The 13,910-nt window shown below is 38.0% G+C and overlaps 1 non-coding gene across 1 annotated transcript; it reads left to right on the plus strand.

Moving 5' to 3' along the window:
• Window positions 1-6,977: 6,977 nt before the first annotated feature.
• Window positions 6,978-7,049, plus strand: TRNAC-ACA (transfer RNA cysteine (anticodon ACA)). Its single transcript has one exon. It is a non-coding gene; the product is annotated as a tRNA-Cys (tRNA).
• Window positions 7,050-13,910: the final 6,861 nt, after the last annotated feature.

Below are 13,910 nucleotides of genomic sequence, written 5' to 3' on the forward strand. Positions count from 1 at the left end.
AAAATGCTGAGAGGTGTGATAAAAATCAACAAAGATAAAAATGTGTACCACTTTGTTTTTAAATTAAGTGTGATTAAAACATCAAAAATCCCAACATAATGACAGTGGATAGAAAATCCTGATATTTGGCATGCAAAATAATGGCAAAACAGAAAGCCGTGATTACAACTTGAAAAAAGCAAATAATACACAGAAAGCAAGTAAATGTAGATTATGGTATTTAACCAATGAAAAACATAGCTGAATAGTTGCACATGCAATGTCTTCCTTGTACATTAGAAAATATAAATATGAGTTCTGTCTTCTCTTATGTATGTCTCTGATGAAAACCAAAACTGTTGGTGACCTTAAAGGGGTGAGAGAATATAAAAACAAAGTATAATTGTGCTTGCCAAGTAGAAGAATTACTTTGCACTTTTAGTTGTATCATGCTATTATAGTAAACACTCTACCTTTATTTTATAAAGGAAAACATCTCTAGAGACTAAAGGAGTTTTTCAAAAAAGAACTTTGCAATTCTCAACAAATACCAAGGGAGTATCCTTATGGTGCACAACATGACTGCTTTTGTAAAGATCAGCTATTGACTGAAAGGTGTGTGTGATTAAAGGTATGTGCATGTATGTGTGTGTGTGAATTAAATCATATTTTAAGCAAATCAGTGGAGACCTTTTTAAGAACCACGTATTATATTTGTTCAAAAGTATATTGCTGTTCTACATGGATGGACCTAGGGATTGTTAGACTGAGAGAAGTAAGTCAGACAGAGAAGGAGAAATATCATATGACATCCTTTATATGCAGGATCTAAAAAGAAATGACACAAATGAACTTATTTACAAAACAGAAGCAGGCTCACAGACTTAGAGAATGAACTTACGGTTGCCAGAGGGGATGGATCAGGGAGAGGGATAGTTAGGGAGTCTGGGATGGTCATGTACACATTGCTATACTTGAAATGGATAACCAACAAAGAAATACTGTATAGTCCTGGGAACTCTACTCAGTGTTATGTGGCAGCCTGGATGCAGGGGAGTTTGGAGGAGAATGCTGCTGCTGCTGCTGCTAAGTCGCTTCAGTCGTGTCTGACTCTGTGCGACCCCATAGACGGCAGCCCACCAGGCTCCCCCGTCCCTGGGATTCTCCAGGCAAGAACACTGGAGTGGGTTGCCATTTCCTTCTCCAATGCATGAAAGCAAAAAGTGAAAGTGAAGTCGCTCAGTCATGTCTGACTCTTCAAGACCCCATGGACTGCAGCCCACATACATGTAAATATATAGCTGAGTCCCTAAGCTGTCCACCTGAAACCATCACAACATTGTTAACTGATTATACCTTAATATAAAATAAAAAGTTTAAAGAAGGCATATTGCTGCCTTATAACATGAATAAGCACCTAATAAGAATCTACAGAGTTGGGATTTTAAAAATTCCCTTTTAAAGTGCTAGGTAACTCTTTACATCAACACAAAGATTCATAGTATTGTTTTCCTTTTTGCTAATTAATCTATATTTTGTGTGTAACATACATTTTAATGTGTCCATATTCATCATTATATAACAAAAGATTAGAATAAAACCATTAAGGCAGTTAATGGAATGGGGCAATCTATATTTATATATTACAACTATATAATATATATTACAACTAAATGATATTATCATTGTAGTCATACAGCATTTGCTATAGAGGTGTGAATAAACAACCAGATGGCCTGATATTTTTTTAATGTATAGCACACCCTCCTCCAATTCATAGCAGTTGTTTCTGTATTCATTTTGCTAAGTTGACTCTGGATATGCCAAGTATTTTCTTAGGTGCTAGATACGGACAAAGCCAAAGATTTTAAATGAAAAAAAGGCAATTCGCCAACTTATTGATTTTTCTCCATGACATCAAATAATGCATTTTACCTACATCATGTTCTACGAAATGACTCCTCAGGATATTCTTCCTTTGCTTCTGACACCTCTGACTGGGTGTACACCTCTTCCCCAAAATACTACCATCCCAACAACTGGCCTGGGTGAGACATGAGAGAGAGCGCCTGAAAAATCGTAGGTAGTTTATGTAATACAGCCCTTATCCATTGGACTCTTGTGAATGCTGATTGATACACCTGGTTCTTTGCTTGTGTATTCTGTGACTTGGACTCTGAAATTTTAAATTATAGATTAGTAGAAAAATTCTCAACCTTGATTCTCAATGTTACACATTGGAATCACAAGAAACACATCTGCTGGAGTTGTCCCCTGACATATAAAAGAGAAAATCAAGGTATGGGGCCCTGTATAAAGCTTTACAGATGTCCTCTGTGTGTGCTCATGACAGAAAGATGGCTCTAGAGTTGTACATTTTTGTTGTTCCCTTTCCTCTCTGCTGATACCTGGCCTTGAGATACAGATGCTATGTCACATATCGCTGAGTTTAGATGGGCATACTATTTACTTGTTTGGACCTTGTTAAATTATTTAGTTAATTTATTTTGGTTTTAGAGTCTGTTTTCTTTCCATGGCCCACATCTGTTTGTTGTTCTCCCAATGCCTAGTTTCCATGTCCAAAAAAATCAGCTTTCATTCTGCAGGTTTTTTGTTGCATCACAAAATAAAATAATCCCCCGGATGTTCTATCATCTCGAAAGCAGGAAAACAAACAAACAAAAGCTTGATATTTGTATTGAGAGTTTGTTATTATTTTAATTATTTATAATTAAGCATTCTATAAATATGCAAGAGTCTCAGAGACAGTAGCTTAAAAATCAAATTCTAGCTATCAATCCTTATAGCCAGTGGGCATGGAAATGCTGCTAAGTAATCCTAGGTATCATTTAAGCATATGAAGGATTTTAGAGATAGTTTCAGGTCGAAGTTTTGAGTCAGAATGCTTGAGGCTGGCAAAGGAACTGCTATGCTATTCAGGTGTGACCCTAACACCTTTAAATCCCAAGGCCTGGCTCACATTATTGAATCATTGTTCCAAAGGCATAAAGGCATTCAATATTAAAAGCATTAATATTTTATTTTTTGCCTCCCAGCTAAAACATTTCTCCTACCACTGTGCATCATAAAGTCATGCAGAAAAAGGGTGGACAGGTGTAGGCATATTATTTGGTTCACTTATTCCTAGTTAATTACCTTTATGGTTCAAATACCAAGTGATAATAGGAAAGCATGATAAATAGCTCTCCATTAAAATGCTTAGATAAAAAATGACTTGCTTTCTGCCAGCCAATTCTCAGCAAATTATTTACCTCCATAGCATGTTGTTCAAAACAAGACATAGATAATTTCTCCCTTATCCAAGAGATATGTGATAATGCCCCAAGCTAGTTAAGATATGCCACTAAAATATTTGCTACAATAAGCACTTTAACATGTAATTTACTTTTATTTGTTCCTTCATTTAAGAAAATAATTTTAAAAAAAGAAAATAAATTTAGGATTAAATTTCTACAGATGTTTTACTTTAAATTCATGTATTATAAAAGGACAGAAAACATATCTGAAGGGTAATATTTATTAATATTGCTAAAATGCTATTTTTGCTGTGCAGATATATTTTTTGAAATTTTATAATGGTTTCCATGTGATTAGAATTAAGGTTAATCACTGCATGTGTAAATATCCATGTCCTAATCCCCAGAATCTGTCATGTTACAAGAGAGAAGGGAATTAAGACTGTTCATCAGCTGACCAGAAGATAGGAAGATTAGCCTGTATTTTCCAGGTGGGCCCAATGGTGTCACAAAGGTCTTGTGTGTGTGTATGTGTGTGTATGTTAGTTACTCAGTCGTGTCTGACTCTTTGCGACCCCATGGACTGTAGCCTGCCAGGCTCCTCTGTCCATGGCATTCTCCAGGCAAGAATACTGGAGAGGGTTGCCATTCCCTTCTCCAGGTATCTTCCTGAACCAGGGATCAAACCAGGTCTCCTGCACTGCAGGCAGATTCTTTGCCGTCTGAGCCACCAGGAAAGCCCCACAAAGGTCTTAGAAGTGAAATTGGAAGACAGGAGAGTAGAGCTAGAGGGAAACATTAGGAATCAGAGAGATGTGACACACTTGCCTTGGAAAATACAGGAAAGGAAACAGAGGCCAAGAAGTATGGATTGTCTCTAAAAGCTGAAAAAGGGAAAGAAATATATTTTCTACTTGAGTCTCCAGAAGGAACATGGCCTTGCTAAAAACCTTGATTTTTAGCCCAATGAAACTTGTGCCACACTTGATTACAGAACTGTAAGATTACATATTTCTGGTTTTTTTAAACTGAAAAGTTTGTAGTAATTTTTTAAAGAATGCAGGTATATTATTCTTTTAAAAGATATCATTTTCCTTTCTCCTAGCCACTGAGTTGGAAATATAGTCATACCTCAGAGATACTGTGAGTTTGGTTCCAGGGTATCACAATAAAGCAAATATTGCAATAAAGCAAGTCACACGAATTTTTTGGTTTCCCAGTGCATGTTCGTAATAAACATGTTTACACTATCGTGAGGCCTATTTAGTTTGCAATAGCATTATGTCTAAAAAATATATATATATATACCTTAATCTTAAGATGCTTTATTGCTAAACAATTCTAATCATCACCTGAGCCTTAAGTAAGTCATATTTTTTGCAGTAGTAACATCAAAAGATCACTGATCACAGCTTGCCATGAGAAATAAAATAATAATTAAAAAGTTTTAAATAATGAGAGAATTACCAAAATATGACACAGAGACACAAAGTGAGCAAATGCTGTTGGGAAAATGTCGCTGATACGTTTGCTTAACACAGAGTGTCACAAAGCTTCAATGTGTAAAATATGCAGTGTCTATGAAGCACAGTAAAGCAAAGCACAATTAAACAAGATATGCCTGAATGTCCAAGGTGTACAAAGGACAAAATTTCATCCTTATATGAGTGATAGTTACTAGAACAGGGGATAGGTCTTTGAGATGAGCAATAAGCTACATTCTATATGTGTGTGCTCAGTCATGTCCGACTCTTTGTGACCCTATGAACTGTAGCCCACTAGGCTCCTCTGTCCATGGGACTTCTCAGGCAAGAATACTGGAGGGGGCTGACATTTCCTTCTCTAGGAGATCTTCTTCCAGGGTCAAACCCACGTCTCCTGCATTGTCAGGCGGATTCTTTACCACTGCACCACCTGGAAGGTCCTTACTTATATTCTACAAATGTTTTTACAAATGCATCAAAGAATTCACTTCTGTGTAATATAGAAACATTCTCAAGAAATCATTGCTCCCATTTTATGGGCCAAAGAACTAAACAGACATTGCTCCAAAGAAGACATACAGATGGCTAACAAACACATGAAAAGATGCTCAACATCACTCATTATCAGAGAAATGCAAACCAAAACCACAATGAGGTACCATTTCATGCCGGTCAAAATGGCTGCTGTCAAAAAGTCTACAAACAATAAATGCTGGAGAGCGTGTGGAGAAAAGAAACTCTCACACTGTTTGTGGGAATGCAAACTAGTACAGCCACTATGGAGAACAGTGTGGAGATTCCTTTAAAAAATGGAAATAGAACTGCCATATGACCCAGCAATCCCACTGCTGAGCATACACACCGAGGAAACCAGAACTGAAAGAGACACGTGTACCCCAATGTTCATCGCAGCATCGTTTAAAATAGCCAAGACATGGAAGCAACCTAGATGTCTATCAGCAGATGAATGGACAAGAAAGCTGTGGTACATATACACAATGGAATATTACTTGGCCATTAAAAAGAATATATTTGAATCAGTTCTAATGAGGTGGATGAAACTGGAGCCTATTATACAGAGTGAAATAAGTCAGAAAGAAAAATACCAGTACAGTATATTAACACATGTATATGGAATTTAGAAAGATGGTAATGATGACCCTACATACAAGATAGCAAAAGAGACACAGATATAAAGAACAGACTTTTGGACTCTGTGGGAGAAGGCGAGGGTGGGATGATTTGGGAGAATAGCAATGAAACATGTATATTATCATATGTGAAATAGATCGCCAGGCCAGGTTTGATGCATGAGACAGGGTGCTCAGGGCTGGTGCACTGGGATGACCCTGAGGGATGGGATGGGGTTCAGGATGGGGAACACATGTGCACCCATGGCTAATTCATGTCAATGCATGGCAAAAACCACCACAATATTGTAAAGTAATTAGCCTCCAATTAAAATAAATAAACTAATTTAATAAAAAAAGAAACCATTGCTCCTATTTTAACAGTGCAAGCAAGCTGAAGAAATTAGACATACATAATTCTTAAGCCTGCAAGAGAACTGAAGATGCAAATAAATCCAAATAGACTAAATTCCAGAAAGCTCTTAGGAGGGAAGATGTGTAATGGTACACATCTGCTTTTATCTTGATGAGCAGTAAGATGAGACGGTATCAGCCATAGATGGAGTTAAGGAAAAACTAGCCAGATTTTAAACAAACTTTTCATGGGGGTGAGTGGGATGAAGAATGGATGAGAATCGTGCAGTGCTCCAGCTGTAGAGTGAGCCTGCCCTGATCTGCCAACCCTTTCCTACAAACTTATCCTGAGTGCACAGGAGTAGTACAATTGAAGTCCCAGTATCAAACTGAACTGGCAAAATCTGTGCATATTTATTGCATATCAATTTTACCTCAATTTGAAAAAAAAAAAAGCCTTGCAAAAAATAAACAGAAATAGAAGGACTCTTGGGCTGATGTAAAGTTGAACTATGGGGTCCTAGAAACTGGACAGAAGGGCATAAAATAGAATTGTTCATTCTTTTTGGCAAATCTCCACTGGTGTTTTATAATTGTATTAGAATTTATTGGTGACTTAGTATAGCATGTTTATAAGTGCGTCAGTCCCATGTTAATATGGATGACTTTTAGAGATTTCTTTTTTTAACTAACTTTTTTGAGGTATGATTGACATACAGAAAGCTGTACATATTTAGTAAATGCAACGTAATAAACCTGAAGTATACATGTGTTCCCTGGTGGCTCAGATGGTAAAGCATCTGTCTACAATGCAGGAGACCCAGGTTCGATCCCTGGGTTGGGAAGATCCCCTGGAGAAGGAAATGGCAATCCACTCCAGTACTATTGCCTGGAAAATCCCATGGACAGAGGAGCCTGGTAGGACAGTCCCTGGGGTTGCAAAGAGTCGGACACGACTGAGCAACTTCACTTTCACTTTTATACATGTGTGAAACCATCACTGCAATTTGTGCTGTAAATATATCTATCACAACTACAAAAGTTTCTTCCTGCCCTCTTTATTTATTATTTTTGTGTGATTAGAAACACTTAAGTGTAACTTCAAATCAAGAAAAGCCAAAAGCAATCACAAAACCCATTTGTCTCTGCACTGAACACCAAATGGGATCTAATTCACATATGGCTAACAAAACACATGAAAAGATGCTCAACATGCAATAAAAGATGTGAAACACTGTTGGTTGAGTACAGCCACTATGGAGTTACAGAGTAGTAAAGACCAATTATACTAACACTGTATCTAACGGACACTCATGATTTTGTGTTTTGAAAGTCTATGTCTTGCACAGGAACCATGTTTGCTTACATGTATGTGCTTAAATTTTTAAAATACTAAAGTGTACCAAAATATATAAATTGCAAAATGAATCTCTCCCTTCTCAGTGATACTCTCCAAAATTTCACTTCCCAAGAGTCTTTAAAGTCTTTAAAATGCTGGATGTATTTTATCAGGTTTTGTTTATGAGAACAAACTCAGAGGATTCTCCTGTAGTAAAACAGTAAATTGTATACCAAATTTTTGGTATACCATTTAAGTCATTTCTTACCCTTCAAGACATACAGACACACAACAGCAACAACAATGACAAAGGCCATCTTTGCTTAGAGTTTTCTTTACTCTCACAATTATGCCTTGATCACCTGAAGGAAAATGCTGAGCTCAGCTAGTATAGATTTATAATGGAAAAAGATAAGAGTCTCTGCTTCCAAGAAGTATGCCTAGTGAGGACAAGACAAATAAGAAATGTCTTAGATACAGTGAAATAAACCAAGTACCAGACAGGAAGAGTAACTGTATATCATGTTGGATACATAAGCACTGGTAAATTTAAAAAGTTACGGTTGCTTCAGCAGTTAGAAATTGCTGATATCTAATAACAAAGCTTCTGTGTTGTACTTTGGAGATTGATGAAGTCCAGTCAGGAGTACTGACTGTTCAAGCACGGGCATGGGCATGAGTGCTCAACCACCTGCCAAGGTTGGTTGCCATGAAGCTGCTTATATGCCCATGTGAACTTGGTTGGAAAATCAGTAGTTACTCAGGGAAATTTCTAGGATCTCTGTGATTCATATGGTCTAGCCTTAAATATCCAGTTTGTTTTTGTATGGTTTTGTAGCTTGCCAAGTAATACAAAAAATAATGCACAAAATAAGAGCTTCCTCATTAATTCCTCCAGCAAGATAAAGTGTTAACTTGATTCTCTTGTCCATGTACTATTACTACATGACATGCGTGTGTGTGTGTGTGCTTAGTCACTCAGTCGTGTCCGATTCCTTGCGACCTTTGGGCTGTAGTCAGCCAGGCTCCTCTCTCCATGCAATTCTCCAGGCAAGATTACTGGAATGGGTTGCCATTCCCTTCTCCAGGGGATCTTCCTGACCTGGGGATTGAACCCACGTCTCCTGTGTCTCCTGCGCTGTAGGCAGATTCTTTACATGCTGAGCCACTGTCACATTATGTGACATATTATTTAAAAAAGGGTTACAAAGGAGATCAGTCTTGGGTGTTCATTGGAAGGACTGATGTTGAAGCAGAAACTCTAATACTTTGGCCACCTGATGCAAAGAGCTGACTCATTTGAAAAGACCCTGATGCTGGGAAAGATTGGGGGCAGGAGGAGAAGGAGATGACAGAGGATGAGATGGCTGGATGGCATCACCGACTCAATGGACATGGGTTTTGGTGAACTCCAGGAGTTGGTGATGGACAAGGAGGCCTGGCATGCTGTGGTTCATGGGGTCGCAAAGAGTCAGACATGACTGAGTGACTGAACTGAACTGAACAAACATATTAAAATATTAATAGTAACTGAAATAGAAAGTTACCCTCTGAGAAAGTAAAATTCTGTAACAAGGGAATTACATGAAAAGGCATATGCTAAAGTATAGTAGTCTTAATTCAGCTACTGTGAAATCATTTTTGCACGTATTACATCCAGCAATCCAAATTCCTACTGAGGAAAATATATGTTACAAAACCACATTTCCTCCCATTGTCAGTCCAAGTGAGGGTTGGGCAGCCAACAGTGGGATATCTAGCATAACCATTGTGACATTTTAATATGTTAAGTTTGGGAAAGATTAAAATCTTCTGAATTTAACATTTATTTAAGGTGACAGTATTTTATATTGGCAGTTATAAAGAGAAATACAAATGATCAAATGCCTTGAAGTGTAAATTTCCCAGTTCTACAGTGTTTGTTTCTGTTTTATTCAGCCTTGATTCTGGAGATCTTAGAGTACCAGAAGGAAATACACTATGTGTAATGGATGGTGTGTGCCCACAAAAGCACCATTGTTTATGAGGGAAGAGATGAAACACATAATAAAAATCTATAAGCAAGGATGAGGTGAGACAGCCAAGGCTTCACCGGAGAAAATGACATTTGCATTCGGTAGGGTAAGCTCTCTTCAAAGTGCTAAAGCTTCTTAAATTTGTACAACTATAGATAAAAATAACCAAATAATTACAATATGGATTCATTTTTCTGATGTCTAAGATAATAAGCAGGTATCAAATAACTAAATTTTCCAGGTAATGGAAACCTCCCCCTTTTAGCAGCCATTTTGATTAAGGATTTTTCTAAATAATATTAGAAGGCTTATAGTATCTCTAAATTAACACACATGATCTCATTTAAACTTAGGAAACAAGCACATTATTGAGTTCATCAATTATTGCGTTGCACTTTAAGTTCTGATTTCCTCAAAAGAAACAAGTCATAGGGTAACTTGATTTAGATGGACTCAATCTACTACTTTCATTTTTATATTTTATATTTTGATCTGTGTGTCATATGTGTGGGGTTGGGAGAGGAATGGTGAGGCTAGAATTTCTAAATGTTTTGAAAAAGAAGAACACTCGTATTCTCTGCATCTAGTGTATGTGCTGCCGAAGCAAGTGCAGTATTCTCATTTGTGCAGTGGCTCTGTCTTTGTATTTATGTACATTTGTGTATAAAGACACTTTTTGCTGAATCATTTGGAAGGAAATTGTGATACCACATATATCACCATAGATACCCTGAGATCAAAGTTTATAACCAAACTATCGCTACCCAAAACACACAAATTTATTATTTTAACAATATTATTATAGTCCACTACCCCAATATTGGTGGCTCAAATGGTAAAGAATCTGCTCACGTTGTGGAAGACCCAGGCTCGATACCTGGGTCGGGAAGAACCCCTGGAGAAGGAAATGGCAACCCACTCCAGTATTCTTGCCTGGGAAATTCCATGGACAGAGGATCCTGGCAGGCTACAGTCCATGGGGTTGGAAAGAGTCAGACATGACTGAGTGACTAACACTTTTTTTTCACTTTCACCCCAATATCACAAATAATGTTTTTGTATTTTTAAAAAACTGCAGGAGTCTGTATTGTATTTAGTAGTCATGTTTCTAAGGTGTCATTTAATCCAGAAATTACCACCTCACTTGTGTTTCATTTCATTGACATTTTGGCAGTATCTAGGTTTTATGGGGCTTTCCAGGTGGCTCTAGTGGTAAAGAACCTGCCTGCCAATGAAGATGTAAGAGATGCAGGTTTGATCCCTGATTTGGGAAGATTCCCTGGAGGAGGGCATGGCAACCCACTCTAGTATTCTTGCCTGGAGAATCCCATGGACAGAGGAGCCTGGTGGGCTACAGTCCATAGTTGCACAGAGTAGGACATGACAAGCGACTTAGCATGCACACAGGTTTTATAGACTGTTCTACAATCCAGATTTCTCTAATTGTTTTAATTTGATTAGATTCAGATCAAATATTTTTGGTTTGATGTCTACAATAAAAATGTGTGTTTTCTTTTGTTTTACATCAAGGAGACATGTCAGTAAGCCGCATTATTGGGGATGCTATGGTGATAACAGTTTAGGTAGAGTTCTCCACATCTTTTTTTTCTAATGGTACCCTTTTCTTTTTCTGGTATATAAAATCAGTGGGGTGAAATTTTTTAACACAGTGAATACTCAAGTCCCCAAGAAATTTCACCCAATCATTTTAGAATACATGGATGAGTGTGCGCATGCTAAGTCACTTCAGTCGAGTCCAACTCTTTGCAAATCTGTGGACTGTAGCCCACCAGGCTCCTCTGTCCGTGTGATTCTCCAGGAATGAATACTGGAGTGGGTTGCCATGCCCTTCTCCAGGGATACATGGATGATCCCTACCTAAATCAATTATGCCTTTCATTGCTAATTTGACTTTCGGCTTTATTCCATTTATTTTTTATGTCTTCCTTCTATAAAAAATAACTTTCCCTTCCTTTAGCATTCCTTCTTTTTGAGTACTACTATGGACTCAAAGGACTTCCCAGATGGCGCAATGGTAAAGAATCTGCTTGCCAATGCAGGAGACACAGGTTCAATCCCTGGGTCGGGAAGATCCCCTGGAGAACTCAATGAATTCTTTCCCCAGTTATCTGCCTTTATTGTCATTATCCTGTTTGATGCTCAGTTCAGCTCAGTTCAGTTCAGTCGCTCAGTCGTGTCCGACTCTGTGTGACCCCATGAATTGCAGCACGCCAGGCCTCCCTGTCCATCACCAATTCCCGGAGTTCACTCAGACTCACGTCCATCGAGTCAGTGATGCCATCCAGCCATCTCATCCTCTGTCATCCCCTTCTCCTCCTGCCCCCAATCCCTCCCAGCATCAGAGTCTTTTCCAATGAGTCAACTCTTCACATGAGGTGGCCAAAGTATTGGAGTTTCAGCTTGATCTCCTTCAGAATGGACTGGTTGGATCTCCTTGCAGTCCAAGGGACTCTCAAGAGTCTTCTCCAACACCACAGTTAAAAAGCATCAATTCTTCAGCACTCAGCCTTCTTCACAGTCCAACTCTCACATCCATACATGACCACAGGAAAAACCATAGCCTTGACTAGATGGACCTTAGTCGGCAAAGTAATGTCTCTGCTTTTGAATATACTATCTAGGTTGGTCATAGCTTTTCTTTCAAGGAGCAAGTGTCTTTTAATTTCATGGCTGCAGTCACCATCTGCAGTGATTTTGGAGCCCCCAAAAATAAAGTCTGTCACTGTTTCCATTGTTTCCCCAACTATTTGCCATGAAGTGATGGGACCAGATGTCATGATCTTCATTTTCTGAATGTTGAGTTTTAAGCCAACTATTTCACTCTCCTCTTTCACTTTCATCAAGAGGCTCTTTAGTTCTTCTTCACTTTCTTCCATAAGGGTGTTGTCATCTGCATATCTGAGGTTATTGATATTTCTCCCAGCAATCTTGATTCCAGCTTGTGCTTCGTCCAGTCCCTCATTTCTCATGATGTACTCTGCATATAAGTTAAATAAGTAGGATAACAATATACAGCCTGACATACTCCTTTCCTTATTTGGAACCAGTCTGTCATTCCATGTCCAGTTGTAACTGTTGCTTCCTGACCTGTCTTGGTAGGTTATACGTTTCTAAGAATCTTTTCATTTCTTCTAGGTTGTCTAGTCTGTTGGTGTATAGTTGTTCCATTCAGTTTTTTTTTCTAGTTTGCCTAAGGAACATTACAACTCTACATCCCCCTGTTTTCATATCCTGTAGGATTTTCTTCTTCTTATTCTTGTAAGCAAAATGATAAAGCTCTCCTTTTTTTGTTGTTTCTGAATCCTCATAAAATACATTGGTCTAGGTTTCAGATTTAATAGGTACTTGCCAGCTTATAAGTGGTTTTCTTAAAAAAATGATTTCAAACAAAAATGACTTTACTCTTAACAACAATAGATAATAACTTCTTATATTTCCAGGTGATTTAAATACTAAACAAAAAGAAGTTGAAGATTTTATTTTAAGAGATACTATTATATGTTGAAAATAAGAATTACATAAGGAAATAACAATATCCAAATCATAGGACCCATGTTTCCAAATACAAAAAATATTTAAACCAGTCATTCAGGTATCCAGTCTGACTTCGTATGAAATGTTACTCACCTAACATTCATGATTTTCTTAAAAATGGAAAAATGTGTAAAATCTTCAAATTCCTGCATATATTTGTAGGGGAATATGCCATTACCTACCATGAAATTTCCTAGGAGTAGTCTCTATTGGGCGATTACATGTATAGCTGGAGCAAGCATGCAGTCTGCAGATTCCCACTTTGCACCATAAAGTAGAGAAGTATAAAAAAAATAAACTCCCACCTATCTATACAACCTTCCCTGTGCTGTGCTAAATTGCTTCAGTCGTGTCTGACTCTCTGCCACTCAATGGGTTGTAACCTACCGGGCTCCTCAGTCCATGGGATTCTCCAGGCAAGAATACTGGAGTGGGTTGCCATGCTCTCCTTCAGGGGACCTTCTGGGCCCAGGGATCGAACCCGAGTCTTTTGTGTCTCTTGCACTGCAAGCAAATTCTTTACCACTGAGCCACTGGGGAAGCCCATATTCACCTGAAACCCTTCCAACTTAACACTCTCCTCTAAGTTAAGTCATCATCTTCATATAAAGAACTCTGTTAAAATGGTAATATCTAATTCAGAGGGATAACACATTATTAAGTCTGCCATCAACCTACTTTCTATGATTAGGTTTAGACTCATTTCCAGGCCTACCATCCTCAGAGTCTCATGTAGTAAGACTGAAACTTAGCCGAGGAATCTGTATATTGTAACAAGCATCCCTATTGAGTCTACT

The sequence above is a fragment of the Ovis aries genome, chromosome X, assembly GCF_016772045.2.
Source record: "Ovis aries strain OAR_USU_Benz2616 breed Rambouillet chromosome X, ARS-UI_Ramb_v3.0, whole genome shotgun sequence".
Taxonomy (NCBI): Eukaryota; Metazoa; Chordata; class Mammalia; order Artiodactyla; family Bovidae; genus Ovis; species Ovis aries.